Source organism: Barbus barbus (assembly GCF_936440315.1).
Source record: "Barbus barbus genome assembly, chromosome: 21".
Taxonomy (NCBI): Eukaryota; Metazoa; Chordata; class Actinopteri; order Cypriniformes; family Cyprinidae; genus Barbus; species Barbus barbus.
The window spans coordinates 21,071,221-21,090,231 of NC_136749.1; the positions used below are offsets into that span (position 1 = coordinate 21,071,221).

Below are 19,011 nucleotides of genomic sequence, written 5' to 3' on the forward strand. Positions count from 1 at the left end.
GTCCTCCTTGAAAAAGAATACCAACGCGAGTAAAATAACCTGCAACCACACAGAGCAACAAAGATATTTCATAAAATTAAATAACTAAACAAGTGTCCTTCACCCTACCTTGCAACCGTCAATCCATCTCAATCTTTCACTCAGGCACAGGAGAGAAATTAGAGCTTCACTGGAGCAATGAGTGATGGAGCTCCGAGCTGATCAAGTCTTCAAAACGACTCGCGCACAAAGAACATATAAGATGCTCTCAGGATGAAATCTTCCTCGATGTTACGCAAGCTGGCGAGATCAATCTTTACATGTGATAAGGATCAGACACCGGCTCTCGTAAACGGTTGCAATAGATTTTGAGTAACAATGGAGAAAAAAGGAAGAAAAAAAAAAAAAAACAGGCGGTAGATGCGAAATGCTCACTGCGAGTGGAGGCGCGTGCTCCTGATCGCTCAGATTTCAAATGGACCTGAAAATGAGCGGTGATGCATTCGGAGAGCACGAAGTATTGTCGTTAAATTAAAACAAGGGGCTTCGGTCTCCATTTATTTTCTTTTGGGAAAATCCCGTAAACAAATAACGTTACAGATTCGTAGGAGCACAGCTCTCTCGTGCATTGCTGAAAAGTCAGCTGATCATCCTAACGGCAAACATTCTCACATGTTCTAGGTTCACTGATATTCTCAGTACTCAATGCCAGAATAAAGGGGAAATGCACGATTCATAGTGGTTATTACAAGCATTGAATGCATGCAATTGGGGGGGAAACGGAACGCAAGCGTGCAGAGATGATGCGGAGCATCACGAAGAGCGCAGCGCCGCTACAACTTTGAGCACAAGTACTGATGCTACTGATACTGATGCAGTGTTTTTTCTCATAATAATAAAACATACACGTTTGGCTGTGCTTGAGGGGAAAACATATGACGAAAATAAATCGTATGTGCACGAGCACCTTTGCGGCATAACACTTACAAACGCTGAGATTTGCATTGCAACAACTTTCTTTCCAACGCGGTTCACCTGCGCATGCATCATCTGGTTAATAGGTAACATCTCTTACCTTCCCCTATTACGTCTAAGGCACTGGCCCTCCTCTTCCCCCGTCTAGTTTCATGTACACGACAACACGGATACTTTTTCATTACTCTCTTTTTCCAACCCCAATTGAAACTTTTCCCAAAGATACCGGAAATCGTAGGACAGGAAGTATGGTATTTGTAGTTTTCAGTTAAAAGAACCTCTGCCCGCTTGCATTGTCAGCGTCAACATGAGTAACTACATTACCCATGAGGCGCTGCAGGGGAAACGAAACGCTGCAACTCACGCTATCTTTATAGTTTTTATGCATGCATCTGAATATTTAGTCTTTATTATTTATATTGTTAAGAATTGTTCTAAAACAAAAAACGCTCCGCTACGCGATACCTTATCGTTAAAGTGTATTAATATATTGAACAACAAGAATAACAACAACAAGAAATTGAAATGGGATTTTTTTTCTTATACTTTAGCTGAAGTTTTGATCTGAATGTACTACTTATTAGGCTATGTAATAGAAAGACTTAGAAAGGAGGTAGAAATTAGCCTTCTGAATGGTGCAACCGTTTTAATGCTCAAAAGAATAGGCTTTATAAATTGGGAAATGTATATAACATTTATAAATTGTATACAAAAGGGACATTTATCTTGATGAATATCACAGTAAAATAAAACAACGAAATATCCCAATTAATTTTTTAGTCTGTGCCTGCAAAAAAATATCCAAAAAACAAAAACAGATTCATGCATAGACAAACTTTTAATGCACCAACGTGGTATGCATCGCAAAACAAAACATCTACTTTATTGGTTATGTTACACATATCGCATACTCACAAAATGACTCACATTTAGCAATACTCACAAAATCGTTTACAGAACCAAGTGAACTATCCATTTTGTCTGTGGATGTGGCATCCTTTTGTCTTACAAATAACATGTATTAAACCATAAAGTAAATAAAACTAAGCCTTTTATAGTATGCTAATTGTTTGGTGGAATTTTTAAAATAGTGTGCCTAAAATCACAAAACTATATATAATTTTTTTTTCCCACAAATCTGTCATTTTTTTTATTACTTTAAAGAACATGTCATAGAAAAATAGCCAGAGGCCTGTAAAAAATTGGTTAAGGAAAATCATAATTTTCATCTGCATGTGACCTAAATAATCATGCACCTGACTAAATTCTGCAATGTCACACCAGTGAAAGGACTTGTGAACTTTTCAACCTGTAATGTATAGTGTGGTGAGTCAGTGAACATTGTATAGTGAGATAACGTTAGTAGTTAAAGTGGTCAGGTGGGACAAAGTCAGGCTGAAACCCCACGACTCCATAAGTGATTCATTCAATGTAATCATGTATAAACTAGAATTTCTCTTACATGTAGACTCTACTGTATGCCCAGAAATGCCATTTTTGGGAGCTTGCGTTTACTTTGAAAATGGTTTAAATGACAGCTGTAGTTTATTAAGTGCCATTTTAGTTGTATAACATTAACAACAATGTAGTTGAAAACCACTTAATATACAAAGGTTCAATACTGGAACTGTGATGTCTGTGCTTTTCAGATTTTAAAAATCGCAACTAATTAGGGTTGAATATCTGCTGACATCCCAAGGTTTTATTTATCACAACATGGAGCTCACATTTAACTACACCAAAATAATATATATAAAAAAGATAGGTTTGTCATGTAAGTGTTGTCATTTAAAATTGATTCCTGTTGAATACTGCCACCCAGTGGAACTCTAGAGAAGTGCTAATAGAGGCTTTTTTTGCATTTTATAACATTTGTTCTTTTCTGCTTTTGAACACACATTTGTCTTGTGCAAATGTAAATAAGAAAAGTAAACTATAAGGATGATGTGTTTATGACAATGATACTATTTTTTAGATACAGTAGGCATACAATAAAAGAACAATTGTGGAACGTTAGAATCTGTTGTAAAATAAAGTGTTGAAATAAATGTGAAGAAACCCCTGTGCCATATCATTTATATTTAAGGGAGCTTTCCTGATCAATTTCTTACAAATAAGACATTTAATTTACTTATGGAAAATGAAAAAATTGCAATAATTCTGGAAGACCGTTTATAATTTTCCTTTAAATAAATCTGTATTATAAGCATTTTTAATATTTGTGATTAAGTTCATTGGAATGTCAAACACCCACAATTGTAATAAGGTGAGAAATGTTTTATAAAATTGACATATTTTGCAAGACTTAATTTGTTAACCAAGACACATGAAGGTGTAATCTTTTTTGCAAAGTCATGCATGATAATTTTATAATTTAGTTACTCAACATAACAAATCAAAGTTCATCCTCAACAGCTGACAACGCCTCGTATGACTGAGGCAATAGCAATAGTTTTAAACGATAATGAAAAACACGGTGTCATGCATATTGTTGAAAAAGGTCTGTTAATATAGGACCTCTTTTAAAAGCACTACATATTCTGTTTCAAATATGCAGGTTCTCCTCCATGAGAAGGCTGAAGTTATATTTCAGAAAGTCAAAGACGTCAAACTGACGCATAGAATACAAACTTAACTCAAATAGCCAAGAAGAAAATTTTAGAGTTGAGCACAACATCCATGAGTGAACCATCAAAACAGGAAGGGCAGAGGTCTGACTTCTGGTGAAATGTTCTCAGCCAATCCTACTCCAGGCTGTAAAACTCAAGCCATCAAAAACGTTCCATGCAGCTTCCGAAATGAAGATCAGAACAATGGGGGTAATGTTAACATGATTTTATCCAGTAATAATCAACCATGGAAATGATCAACTGTTTTCCACTAGCTGATGTCTTTTGTGCTATAGAGTCTTTTAGAAGTTGCATTTCTATTTGATAATCTCTTATATTGGTACTGTAAAGTCATCCAGGGTACTGGCACTGCTCTGATAAAAGTGTGTGCACTTTGCTCGGATCTATGAAAACAGGGTTCCATGGAAACAAAAAGATCTTTGATAACATAGCCTTTATTAGTATGTACATAATGTTAAACAAATGTTATCATGCTCTGTGCATGATCACTCCATTTTCTTGGCAGAACTCTTTTAACAAGAGGGTTGCACATGCTGTGTTGTGAACGTTTTACCTGGTAGTTTAATCAAATAAAATGCATAAATAATAAAAATTACAAATAAAATAAATTAAAAATAAAATATTGATAGATTGATCAATTAAGTAATGTTTGTTGATCTCAGATGTGAAATTTAGTAATATACTGTTTGCAACCCTATATAATGTATCTGAGTGCCGGACAGTGTCATGGACTACATGTGGATCCTCCTCCTCCTCCATCATTAATAGCTCAGTAATAAGGCAGTAAGAGCATAACAAGCAAGCATAATATGCTGGAACCTGTGTTTAGTGGACACCTTTTGGAGATCTCTATACCACACAGCATGTATGGTTACTGTAGTGTAATAAGAGTAGCAACATACTTAACATATATCCCTGATGTAGAACGATTCCTTCCATTTTCTCTCCCTGGTGTCACAACTCGTTAGTGTTACAAGGTCTCAGGTGTGAATGGGAAGCAGGTGTGTTAAATTTGGTGTTATCACTCTCACTCTCTCATACTGGTCACTGGAAGTTCAACATGGCACCTCATGGCAAAGAACTCTCTGAGGATCTGAAAAAAAGAATTGTTACACAACATAAAGATGGCGTAGGCTATAAGAAGATTGCCAAGTCCCTGAAACTGAGCTGCAGCACGGTGGCCAAGACCGTACAGCGGTTTAACAGGACAGGTTCCACTCAGAACAGGCCTCTCCATGGTCGACCAAAGAAGTTGAGTGCACGTGCTCAGCGTCATATCCAGAGATTGTGTTTGGGAAATAGACGTATGAGTGCTGCCAGCATTGCTGCAGAGGTTGAAGGGGTGGGGGGTCAGCCTGTCAGTGCTCAGACCATACGCCGTACACAGCATCAAATTGGTCTGCATGGCTGTCGTCCCAGAAGGAAGCCTTCTTTCTAAAGATGATGCACAAGAAAGCCCGCAAACAGTTTGCTGAAGACAAGCAGACTAAGGACATGGATTACTGGAACCATGTCCTGTGGTCTGATGAGACCAAGATAAACTTATTTGGTTCAGATGGTGTCAAGCGTGTGTGGCGGCAACCAGGTGAGGAGTACAAAGACAAGTGTGTCTTGCCTACAGTCAAGTATGGTGGTGGGAGTGTCAAGGTCTGGGGTTGCATGAGCACTGCCGGCACTGGGGAGCTACAGTTCATCGAGGGAACCATGAATGCCAACATGTACTGTGACATACTGAAGCAGAGACTGGGCTGCAGGGCAGTATTCCAACATGATAACAACCCCAAACACACTTCCAAGACGACCACTGCCTTGCTAAAGAAGCTTAGGGTAAAGGTGATGGACTGGCCAAGCATGTCTCCAGACCTAAACCCTATTGAGCATCTGTGGGGCATCCTCAAACGGAAGGTGGAGGAGCGCAAGGACTCTAACATCCAGTGGAAGAGGACTCCAGTGGCAACCTGTGAAGCTCTGGTGCCCAAGAGGGTTAAGGCAGTGCTGGAAAATAATGGTGGCCACACAAAATATTGACACTTTGGGCCCAATTTGGACATTTTCCCTTAGGGGTGTACTCACTTTTGTGGCCAGCGGTTTAGACATTAATGGCTGTGTGTTATGTTGAGGGGACAGCAAATTTACACTGTTATACAAGCTATACACTCACTACTTTACATTGTAGCAAAGTGTCAAGTCTTCAGTGTTGTCACATGAAAAGATATAATAAAATATTTACAAAAATGTGAGGGGTGTAATCACTTCTGTGAGATACTGTATGTCATATTTTAGCAATATCACACAAGCAAAAGTGCTGTTTTTTCCCGAATATCTTCATGATTGCAAATGTGATATTGATTTTACACCATAGTTCAATAAAGCTGTCACTAGAACAGTACCTTTGTACCTAAAGAGTCCATATTGCTATCTTAAAGGCATATATAGTACAGCTCATATAGGGACAACTTGGTACTTTTTTTCCTAGAATGTAATGTTAAATTTTAGACACAATACAACCAGCCTATTTTGAAAATAGCTCCAAGCAAAGCCACAGCAGAACTGTTGTGAATCAATGTTTTTGAGTGAATCGAGTGAGTCAATGACCCCCCCCCCACACACAGATATCCAAGGTCTATGAATGTTGTGTTCTGTAGGTCAATTTCAGGCTTAAAACATTATTTGCCCCAAAAATTCCTCACCATGAAATATCTCAAATCTATTCCAGATGCTGTACCCCCCTTGCACCTGCTGCTCCCCGTACGCCATACCCTGGGCCCGTGCTCCAAAGACCACAAAACACCACACAGATGACATTTTAATACATGGGGAAGGGAATTCTTTACATTCTTACATTTTTATTTAGAGATTGGCCACATGTTCTGTTCTTCGACACTTCTGTCATGACTGATTGAAATAACCATTATTTAAATGATTTCTGCCAATAAGAGAAAACAAGATTTTAAATAAAAGCGATAGAAGCTAAACAAATGTGTATTGGGTACCAAAGCTATTAATTAATCATAATTATTGATATTATACGCTAGGGGGCACTGGTTTATAATCTGAGTAATTTATTAAAGACATTACTGATCTGAACTGTCTAAGCCTCATAAATCACGGGGCATCTGAACCGTGTCTAATTTCCCTAGGGACTGATTCAGTGTGTCTAAAAATAATGAAATAAATCTACATTAGCACCGGTAGAATATTTCAAATGATTGCTTATTTGATTGTGTGCTATAAAAATGACTGAACTAAGGTGGAACATTAAAAGCAAATTCACATGAAGGCATTTTTATGTAGCCTATTTCATGCATCTTTAAAATGCACAGTATTCATCATCAAACTGTTAAGTGAATTTCAATTTTTTTTATTTTTTTTTACTGGAGGACAAGCCTCCAGTAAAAATGGGCGTGTCCATGGGCTTGTCATTTTCTTTGATAATATTGCAGCAATTAAGTCATGTGCGTTTTCAATCAGCTGTTTAGTATCAAAACTAGCGATGCTACATTCTTGAATTAATTACTTGGGCTTTTTGATCTCATCGGTCACGGTCAAACGGCTTTGCAACAAGGCATGAAATTGTTTGCGGTTCAGGTTGATTCATTTGGACTGTTCACTCATGCACTCTTCTGCCCTCGGTTGAGTGTGTGGCTACTCAGCCTATGCAGTGAGCTAAACAGTAAGAGAAGGTGGTTCCAGGAATAACAGGACACAGTTTTCTTCTTAGTGTCTTTACTGAAGACCTCTCTTTTTTGATTGTAAAACTGTGAACATACAAGCAAATGTAATTAAAAATACATTATTTAACGAACCAAGACTCATAGCTGTGAATTTTAATACTGGAAGTGACCAGAGTTCAAGATATAAGAATCACAACATTACATCTTTAAATGATACAGTTTGCCACCATGTGGTTGCAGAATATACTGCAGTTTTTCAGAGCACAGATTCACAGGCAATTCAAAATACTATTCAACATATCAGTAGGAATATAACAGGTCGACTCTTTTCCTCTAGATTTAGCAGAACATGAACTCAGCAAGCCTTAATCAAAGCTACACAGTAAACGAAAGCTACTAGTTTTACTTTTTACGACCTGTATGTACAACCTGACGACCTAAGTTGAGTAAAAGTAGTGTTCACATTGACTTATAAGATATTGTACAACCACATACTAAACAGAAGCTAGCAACATTAGCTTGACTTGGATTAGATAACAAACAACCTTTTGCTTGAAAGAGTTAAAATGACCTCTTAAGTACCAAAAAAAATAACTAAACATAAAGAAAAACAAAATTAGCAGCTAATAACTTACAGATTATGGTATGTCAAAGCTTCCCAAAGATAAGGGGACTGAGAAGAGGGAAGAATGTCAACACCTGACCTCCGGACATTTTCTCACACCGCGTGTAACTAACTTTCCTGCAGCGTCAGCACATCACCACCGAGCGCCGAGAAGAACACGCGTTATAATCCATGAAGAAGAACCCAAAAGAAACACTAAAGGAGATACTGACCCCAAGTGGAAAAAATAAAGAAATGCACCAGCGAACTAATACAATACTATAGGACATAGAGGGACAGAATACTCCCCGCCTGACATCAGTAGAATGTCATCCATAACTAGCATGCAACTACAGACAAAATACAATGAAACAAGTACCTGATTCTAAGTACTGTCTTTAGACACCAATAACACAACCTCACTTATAGGTCTTGTGTAGTATCTGAGTTCCCCCTTGCGGAAAATCTTAACCTCTATTTACCTGACAAGTCCATCCTCACTCGGAAAGACTTTGGTGATGAGTCCAAGTGGCCAGTTGTTCCTATGTTCAAGTGCCTCCTTTAGCAGAACAACATCTCCTGTTTGCAAATTTGGTTTTACTGTTTTCCATTTGCGGTGGTTCTGAAGTCCTGAGATGAATTCCTTTTGCCATCGGCTCCAGAAAACATTTGCAAGGTATTGCACGCGCCTCCATTGCGCTCTGAAAAGATCCCTGCTCTCAAACTGACCTGGTGGGACTGGTGGGGTTGCAAATTTTTGTGTGAGTAGCATGGCAGGGGTAAGAATGGCTGGATTTTCTGGATCTGTAGAAACTGCCGTGAGCGGACGAGCATTTACTATTGCAGTGACTTCAGCCATTAATGTCACTAATATCTCATGGGTAAGTTTTGCATTTCTATGTTCTAGGAGCATTGCATCGAGGATTTTGCGTGGATTCTATAATCTCAATGTGGATGGCGCGTGTGCTCATACATGAGAATATGACTCCCCATCGCTTAGCGTCCGATTGTCCACCACGCGTTTTTCTGACTGTGACAGGCCAGGGGCCGAACACATCAAGGCCTACATATGTAAAAGGAGGGTCCGTGGACAACCTGTCTTCAGGTAGCTCAGCCATGATCTGTTCCTGTTGTCTGCCCCTTAGTTTGCGGCATGTGACGCAGTTGAATATCACTCTGCTTATTGCTCTTTTACCACCCACAATCCAAAAACCTGCAGTCCTGACTGCCCCTTCAGTAAAATGTCTGCCCTGGTGGCATACTTTCTTATGGAAGTGTTCTATAATGAGCTGGGCGAGGTGGTGCTTTCCAGGGATGAGTATGGGATTTGTTTCGTCCGATGTCAACTGTGCACGTTTTAGTCTCCCGCCCACTCTGAGGATTCCATTTGTGTCGACAATAGGGCTCAGTTTACTAAGTGGGCTTGAGTTTTTCAGGGGCACACTTTTCTCAACTTGTCTTATGTCCTCAGCGTAAACTTCTCTTTGAACAGTGTGGATGATGGTGTTCTTGGCCTGGTTGAGTTGTTTTTCAGCTAAATGTTCATTACAGCTGTGCCAGCCATGACAGGAGCCCTCTATGTTCGGCTTAAATGACAGGGCAATGCGTTGGAGTTTGGATATAGCTTTAAGTAGTACATTCCAACTCGAAAACCTTTCAAATCTGACACTACTGAGTCTATCCTCTGAGAGAGAGGTGGCACAAGTAGTGACCTCCGGTCGCAGTTCATTGTCAGTCTCTGGGTCTACAAGATCAAACAACTCTGCCTGTGCTTGACTTTCTCCTGAATTGGAAAGGAAAGCGGGTCCACTGATCCATGTGGAGTTAGAGAGCTGCTCAGCGGGTAGTGCTCGTGTGGCGTGATCAGCAGGATTTAAATGAGTGGGCACGTAATGCCATTGGTGAGCTTGTGCGAAGCGCCTAATACGTTCCACTCGGTTATGCACATAAACATGAAAGCGTCTCTTTTTGTTAAAGATGTAACCGAGCACTACCTTGGAGTCTGAGTAGAAGTTCACCTGCTCGACAGCGATGTCCAGCTCCTCCAGGACTAACTCGGCCACCTCCACAGCCAGGACTGCTGCGCAAAGTTCAAGCCTAGGTACGGTGATGTCTGGTTTAGGGGAAAGCCGTGCTTTGCCGAGAAGGAAACCCACTTCACTGTGTCCATCTCTATCTGTGAGTTTGAGGTAAGCGACAGCGCCCACTGCCTTAGTGGAGGCATCACAAAAAACATGGATCTCCTTAGTTAGAGCTGCAGATAGTGGTATTGAGGTGTACATTCTGGGGATTTCAAGTTGTTGTAGATATTTGAGGGAGTCTTTCCATTGTTGCCACTGTTGTAATTTGTCTTTAGGCAGTTCGGTGTCCCATTTACAAATGTCAGTGGAAATGCCTCTCATTATGGCCCTGCCTTCTACAATGACTGGGACAGCAAAGCCAAGCGGGTCGTACACACTATTAATGACTGACAGCACTCCTCGTTTAGTGAAGGGCTTTTCATTGACTGTTACCTGAAACTTGAACAGGTCTGAGGACAGATCCCAGCCTAAGCCTAAGCTGCGCAGCATAGGTGGGGTAGTCTGCCAGAGGTCAAGGCCCTGCATGTCCGTTGCAAGGTCCTCACTTGGGAAAGCACTTGTGATGATAGGACAGTTGGACGAGATTTTGTGCAAGCGTATATTACACTGAGCCAGCATCTTCTGAGCTCTACAGAGAATGTCGATGGCCTCATCTGCGGAAGAGAAGGATTTCAGTCCATCGTCTACATAAAAGTGACGCTCAATGAACTCCCTTGCATCACTGCCGTATTCCCCCTCTCCCTCCATAGCTGACCGTTTTAGTCCATAGATAGCCACTGAAGGGGAGGGGCAGTTCCCAAATACATGTACTCTCATCCTGAATTCCTGCACTTCTCCATCCAGATCATGGTTTTTGAACCACAAGAAGCGAAGGTAGTTGCGGTGGTCCTCTCTGACCAGAAAGTTGTGGAACATTTGCTCCACGTCTGCCATGACTGCGTATGGGTCAGACCTGAAACGCATCAAAACTCCCACAAGAGTGTTATTGAGATCCGGCCCTTTTAGTAGCACGTCATTGAGAGAAACATTACTACATTGAGCACTCGAATCAAAGACTACCCTAATTTTCTCTGGCTTTTGATGGTGGTAAACTCCAAAAATTGGGAGATACCAGCATTCTTGGTCTGAAGTAAGAGCAGGAGCTGGTTCGGCATGGCCCTTACTGAAGATTTTATCCAAAAACTCAACATAATGCTCCCTCATTTTAGGTTTCCTTTTCAACGTTTTGCGGAGCGACATTAAGCGACTGAGGGCCCGGTCCCTGTTGTTGGGCAAACGCTGCCTGGGGGTGCGGAATGGGAGAGGAGCTACCCAATTGTTCGCATCATCCTTTGCAAAGTCTTTGTGCATAATGTCCAAGAACAACGCATCTTCTGCTGAAAGTGCCACTTTGTCATCGTCTGCTGTTTGCTGGAAAATGTGTCTGCCCAATTCAGCTTGTGTCTTAAGTGTATGACAGCTTTCTGTGTATTTGTCTTTGATATGGATTTTGTTCTCACAGGGCCTGAGGAAGGGTTTGTGGGCACCTGAGAGGCAGACATCGCCTATAACTACCCATCCCAGATCAAGGCGTTGAGCATAAGGGGCACTGTTTGGGCCATTCACCTGACTGCGAACCTTGTGAGCTTCGATGATATCCCTGCCTAAGAGGAGGAGGATTTTTGCTGATGGGTCCAGAGGAGGAATCTGCGAAGCGATTGTCTGTAGATGAGGGTGAGCCGATGCAGCCTCAGAGGTGGGAATCTCTTCCCTGTTATCTGGAATCTGATCACATTCTGTTAGTATGGGCAGCAGCATGGACACTTTTCCATTTACATCCTCAATCACAAAGTCACTAGCTCTGCGCCCTCCGATCTCTGATAAGCCAGCGCATGTTTTCATGGTGTATGGGAGTATGGTACCTTTTACATTAAACATGTCAAAGAAGGCAGACCTGGCTAAGGATGAATTGCTTTGGTCATCTAACATGGCGTACATCCTCCTTTTCTTTTCGGGGAATGTGCGGGGATACACATTGACTAAGCAAATCTTAGAGCAGGATTTACCTTTGAGGCCTTGGCCACACACTTCTGTGCAACTGGTTGTAGTTACAGTGCTTGGGGAATCGGACTCCCCGCCGTGGCTCTGAGGCAGAGGGTTAGAGTCTTTAGGTGTCCACGGAGGTGGACCAGCATGCATGGCGGACACGTGCACATCACTATTACATTCTGAGCATTGGATAATGGCTTTACAGTCTCTAGCTCTGTGACTTGTGGAAGAACAACACTTATAACAAATAGCGTGTTCTTTGAGGCTACCTTTTCTTTCGTCCAGTGTTTTTGTCCTAAATCCCCTGCATTTAGCGAGTGAATGGGGCTTGTGGTGAATAGGACACTGCTTGTCCGGATTGAGAACGGATGTTTGAGCTGTGCTGTTTGTTTGACTGATATCTATTTTGTTCACTGCAACAGGAACTCTGTATCTGGTTGGTTTTACTAGAGTTTTGTCAACTCTTGGAGCTACTATGTTTGAACTTTGTAACATAAAGCTAGGGTCTGTTTTCATTTCAGCATAGTCATTTACAAACTGAACAAAATATGAGAAAGGTGGGTAAACTGCACCATTGTCTCGTTTATATTTTGTCCCTTGTTTCACCCATGACTCCTGGAGTCCGTAAGGGAGCTTTTCAACTATCGGGTTTATCCCCCTTGGGGTATCGAGAAAGCTAAGGCCTGGCAGATAATTTTCACTTTGTGCATACTCTAACTCTAGCAGAAGATCTGCAAGCTCCTGCAGCAGGTGAGCGTCCTTATTGGATATCCTTGGAAAAGTCTGTAAGCATTGGAAGAGTGATGCCTCGACTACCTCTGGAGAGCCGTAACTCTTGTCTAGACGCTGCCACAAACGTTGGAGGCCTGCTTGTGGGTTGTTCACATGGACCGCCCTGATCCTCAGAGCATTTTGAAGTGACTCCCCGCTGAGCCACTTGGTTAGAAGGTCAAGCTCTTCGCTGGGCTTGAGGCTGAGGCCGTCTATGGCGTTGCAGAAGATGGACTTCCAGGACAAGTAGGACTCAGGACGATTGTCGAAAACCTTGAATCCCATTGTCAGCAGATCACGGCGTGCTAGGTAGGCTGCTAGATGCGACAGTTCCGTCTGAGGAGTCGCTGAAGGTCTAGGCTGGGATGAAATGTCCATTTTTATGTATGTAGGAGGGGACTTCAGCTGCTCCCTGTCTACAAAATCAGTGAGATGTTCACCTGGAGAGGAAGCGACTGGTTTTTGGCTCTGTTGTATATAGTGAGAGTCGTTATGACTGACCAGTTGTCCTGTGTCAGGCTTTTCTTCTTTCACTTCCGAACTGAAGTTGGTGAATTCAGCATTCACATAGTCTCGAGCACGTCTGATGGAAGGAGGCGTCCTAGGGGAGATGCCTTGCTCAGTGAGGTCGATGGCGTGGCTGCCGCTTCCAGGACATGAGCTGCAGCAAGCGCTGCTTCAGCCTCACCCTCCGTTTTCAGAGCGTTTAGCGTTGCCTCGATGCGCGCCTTCTCAACCTCCATGTCGATCTGGCGTTTGGCATACTGTGCTCTTGTGCGGGCGGCTTCTGCGTCTGCTCGGGCTCGTACTGCAACTTGGCTGGTGGACGAACAGCGTGAAGAACGTGAGTAGCACTCCGACCGGGCCACCATCTGGGACATAGGCGGTGTAGCTTCAGGCTGAGACATCTTGGGTGCTTGATAAGTAGATAATCTTTTTACTCTTCTGCCCTCGGTTGAGTGTGTGGCTACTCAGCCTATGCAGTGAGCTAAACAGTAAGAGAAGGTGGTTCCAGGAATAATAGGACACAGTTTTCTTCTTAGTGTCTTTACTGAAGACCTCTCTTTTTTGATTGTAAAACTGTGAACATACAAGCAAATGTAATTAAAAATACATTATTTAACGAACCAAGACTCATAGCTGTGAATTTTAATACTGGAAGTGACCAGAGTTCAAGATATAAGAATCACAACATTACATCTTTAAATGATACAGTTTGCCACCATGTGGTTGCAGAATATACTGCAGTTTTTCAGAGCACAGATTCACAGGCAATTCAAAATACTATTCAACATATCAGTAGGAATATAACAGGTCGACTCTTTTCCTCTAGATTTAGCAGAACATGAACTCAGCAAGCCTTAATCAAAGCTACACAGTAAACGAAAGCTACTAGTTTTACATTTTACGACCTGTATGTACAACCTGACGACCTAAGTTGAGTAAAAGTAGTGTTCACATTGACTTATAAGATATTGTACAACCACATACTAAACAGAAGCTAGCAACATTAGCTTGACTTAGATAACAAACAACCTTTTGCTTGAAAGAGTTAAAATGACCTCTTAAGTACCAAAAAAATAACTAAACATAAAGAAAAACAAAATTAGCAGCTAATAACTTACAGATTATGGTATGTCAAAGCTTCCCAAAGATAAGGGGACTGAGAAGAGGGAAGAATGTCAACACCTGACCTCCGGACATTTTCTCACACCGCGTGTAACTAACTTTCCTGCAGCGTCAGCACATCACCACCGAGCGCCGAGAAGAACACGCGTTATAATCCATGAAGAAGAACCCAAAAGAAACACTAAAGGAGATACTGACCCCAAGTGGAAAAAATAAAGAAATGCACCAGCGAACTAATACAATACTATAGGACATAGAGGGACAGAATATGCACTGAATCGTTAAATCGGGATATTTTATCGAGCACTGAGTGAGGTGACCTAAATGGTTAAAAAAATCTATATTCAGAGAACTAATATGTAATCAAATCTATTTAAAACAAACAAAATGCATTTTTAAATTGGCAAATATTAACTAGCTTACAAATGTTTAAAACGGACAAAATGAACATCACAAAAAATGAACCATGTGGACTCTGGTCACTATAAGCTTCAACTGTATGGTAGAGAGCAGCGTGAACATACTTTAAAATTTCTGTTTTTGGTTTCCACAGAAGAAATATGTCTTATAGGTTTGAAACAACATGTGGGTTAGTAAATGATGACAGAATCTTTATTTTATTCCTTCAAGACAGCTGCTCATAAATTAGCCTTCTTTGCATAGTGCTGCAATAATGATTTTTCAATACTCAGTAAAATATTTCATTTACTTAAAACCCTCAAGCACAGGGCTAAAAGACAGATATTTCATCAACCAGACAGCACATATTGATGGAAAGGTATTTATCGGCAAGGGAACTGTGATTAGGAAGAACTGTTTGTTTGTTTGTTTGTTTGGGTCGTGAAGGAAACAGCTACTTCCTGATGTAGATACACAAGTAAAAGAGAAAAGTGAAATGGGTTGATTGAGGCCCGTCCCACAGTACATAAAAACTGGCTTTGACAAATGTCCCAAATGCTTTGGAACGATAACTCGGCTCCTGCTTCCCAAGAGGGACTGTCAAACGAAGATCTGATTAAGTATATCTCTTAGATACAGCTCACGCAATGTACCGTAGGGACAAGACTGCTGTAAAGTCTAAAATGAACCTTTTTGGGTGACTGATAACTGCTCCTGACAATTTAATTTACAATCTATATTTTTTATTTCAGTATTTTGGAAGGTCTTTAACAAGAATGATATAAATATGTAGGCCTAAGAGTATTTTTAGTTAAAATATGTGACCGATTTTATACACTAATAATTAATACTTAATTAGTAAGGACACATTAAATTGATTAAAAGTGACAGTAAAGACATTTATAATGATACTAAAGATTCCCAATTGAAATAAATCCTGTTCCTTTCATCAAACTATCTATTCATCAAAAATTCATCAAAAGTATCATATTATCCACAACAACATTAACCAGCATGTTTTCAACACTGATAATAAAAATGTTTATTGAACACCAAATCTCTATCCTCATATGCTGAAAATTCAGCTCAATTATATTTTAAAACATATTAAAATATAAAGTTATTCTACATTGTAATACTATTTCCCAATATTACTGTATTTGTGATGAAATAAGCTTTGGGGAGCATACGAGGCCACTTTCATAAAGGTTTGAACAGTAATGTACACTGACAGTGTGTATGTATAGCGGATTAATGGATTGTGTTATTGATTGTGAACTCATAAACACTTAAAGGGATAGTTCACCCAAAAATGAAAATTCTCTCATCATTTACTCACCCTCAAAAAGTTCCAAACCTGTATGAATGTCTTTGTTCTGCCGAACGCAAAGAAAGAAGATATTCTGAAGAATGTGGGAAACAAAATATCTTCCTTTGTGTTCGGCAGAACAAAGAAATTCATACAGGTTTGGAACTACATTGTAAAAAAAAAAACAAAAACAAAAGTTGAGTCAACTTAAAAGTTTAAGGCAACCAGCTTCAGCAGATTTTTGAGTTTTCTCAACTTATTTTTTAGGAAATTTCTCAACTTTTTGTTGTAGAAACTTAAAACAAGAAGTTGAGAAAACTCAAAAAAAAAAATTGTGTGTGTACTTGAGGGTGAGTAAATGATGACAGAATTTTCATTTTTGGGTGAACTATCCCTTTAACGTTTATTGAATTAAAACACTACAACAGAAGCATCATTTTGAAGATTTATTAAAGCAGTCTAAGTATTCAAATAATTAAAACACTCCAACAGAAGGACCAAAAATGAAGATTTGAATGACTTCAACAGAAGTACAATACACTGTGTAGTATAAAAAAATGATGATGTGGCTGCTTGTGTGCATTTAATGTGTTTTTATGTGTGTACTTATGTGTGTGTGTAACACGCTTTCAATTTAATATTCACACATTTCTATTCTTATTTTTTCCCCTGTGTTCTGCCTAAAGTTTGTGACATTTACTGTAAAACAATACAATTTCTCACATTAAGCAATGTATAATCTTTTAATTTATAGGGATGTCCCACCTTAGCTGGATGCTACTGTCCCAATATATCGAACATGTTCATGTAATATTTAAAAAAATAAATAAATAATAGAATGAGGAAACTATCTCATCATTGCATAAAATTGAATGATCTCATGAACACATGTAATAGAAATGTATATTTGAAATACTGTTTGTATTGGAATTTAAACCTTAACAATTTTAATGTGCACTTACCATGTACTTTCTCAGACCTTCCAGCATTTGAGCGATCACACCCATATGATTTACATTTTACACCATCTATTTAAGAGCAATATTAATTTTTAATAGAGCAAATTGTTTCACAAACCCAAGGATGACAGGAAATAAGTGGAAAACTGAAACAAAAATAAAGAATAGCAAAAAGGGACAAACTACATCATTAACAAAAATACTACAAAAAAAATTCAAAAGATATGAGACATAAGTAAAAAATGAGGGACAAATTAATAACAATCACAAGAGTTAGAAGGCATAAACATTTCAATAACACTGAGTAAACAGATGGGATGATATTAAATGAAACCAACAATAAGACTTACACTCATTTGTTAGTCATTCCTTCTTTAACTTCAAGAATTTTAAACTTTGAAATAAAAAGCTTCATCATAATTTGATAAAAAACAACAGAAACATTTGATAAAATATTTTATGAACATACTGTTTTATTTTTCACTTTAATACGTAACTAGTTCAAAGCATCAGAGATACATGGTATTAGGCTAAAGTTATTTTGCTTTTGTAGTTCATGGAGTACATTCCCGTTGATTAAACAGCTACATGCTGCTTATTCAACGATCTGGCACACGGACAGCAGTCTGGGTATGTAACAGCCATTGATCCCTTTTAAAGGTAATTATAATCACATATAGCCTATAAGCAATTGCTGATATCACTCTACTACGTAAATATCTCCTGATTAGTTATCATTTAGTGTCAGTTATCTTTATCAGAGAGTCTTTGGATACAGAACACACTGCCGTCTGACTTTAACCCCAGATTAACCAGGTCATGACCAGAAGCTTCTCTGAGATACTAAGACTAAAACTGTCGATAGAGAATGCAACAATTCCATTTCCCCTACTGTTCGTGCCTACAGCTGTGACCGAGGGGAGAAAATGTGCCAGTGTTTTTTATGCTTTCCATTATCGACAGCCGTCTACTTCATATAACTTCCTCTGATTTACCTCTGATGTGCCTTTCCTGACATTCTCCTCACCCAGAATGCGATATGCAGTTGGGATGGAATGTGTACAGGCATCCTGTTTTTCGAGCGGGACAAAGATGGCTGTTGCCGGAGCAACAGACCTTGAGCTCAAGGGAGATTGTTTCAAATATGAATATTGTTGGGGGCATAAACCTTGTGAACTTGTCCAAGTAATTTAGTATTTGTGTGTTCAAAAGGATTACATCTCTGCTAAATTAAACTATGTTGAAGTAATATAAAAATATATACATTTCTGTAGGCCTAATCATTTACTCACCCTAGCTGCAGTTAAGCAGCATCATAAAAGTGGTTCATATTTTCTACTGTATGGGAAGACTTTTGACACCATTTGATAACTCAACAAATTTCAGTCCGGTTCATGAATGAATTATTCAGACTGGTTTTGTGAACAAATCACCTGATTCGTTGAAAAATTAGACTCAAATGAATCATTTGCGACTTGGAACAACATACAGCAAACCACTTCCAGTCTGTTTGTCACATAAACCTTGGCTTCAGAAAAAAGTGCACAAGTCATTACATATATACTGTAATTTGGTGCTTGACTGTCCCAGTCAAGATTATTTTGAAACAAGTGGCCAGGAGAAACATCAAATTATTTAATAGATTTATTATTATTATTATTGGGTCCCTTTTGTTTTTAATTTAATTTTTTTGTTGCAGACTTCCCAGAATCCATCAAGTTATTTTACCTGTGTTGCTCAATATTTGATAATTACTGAAAAAAAATCACTCAAATGAATCGAATTTAGTATGAATGAATTAGTTTTTAGGTTATTCAGTATTTCATAATTAAAAGCAGTTTTATAAGGCTTTTCACACCAGTACAATGATGTAATATTGACGTATATGTTTTTCCCAGGTATTTTGCTCATTGAAATTACAGTTATCTCACCGTCAGTCACTGCGGTCCATTCATGTGGCTGCATTTCTCACA

The 19,011-nt window shown here is 39.5% G+C and overlaps 1 protein-coding gene across 2 annotated transcripts in view; it reads right to left on the bottom strand.

The window, feature by feature from the left end:
• The window catches only part of LOC306887115 (phosphatase and actin regulator 4B), a 45,969-nt gene extending 44,765 nt beyond the window's left edge, over positions 1 to 1,204 (bottom strand). For both annotated transcript variants that reach the window (XM_079444650.1, XM_079444649.1), the window contains exon 1: positions 1,055 to 1,204. The gene's annotated coding sequence lies outside the window, so the exon portion shown is untranslated. The remainder of the gene's footprint in view (positions 1 to 1,054) is intronic.
• Between the last annotated feature and the right edge of the window lie 17,807 nt (positions 1,205 to 19,011).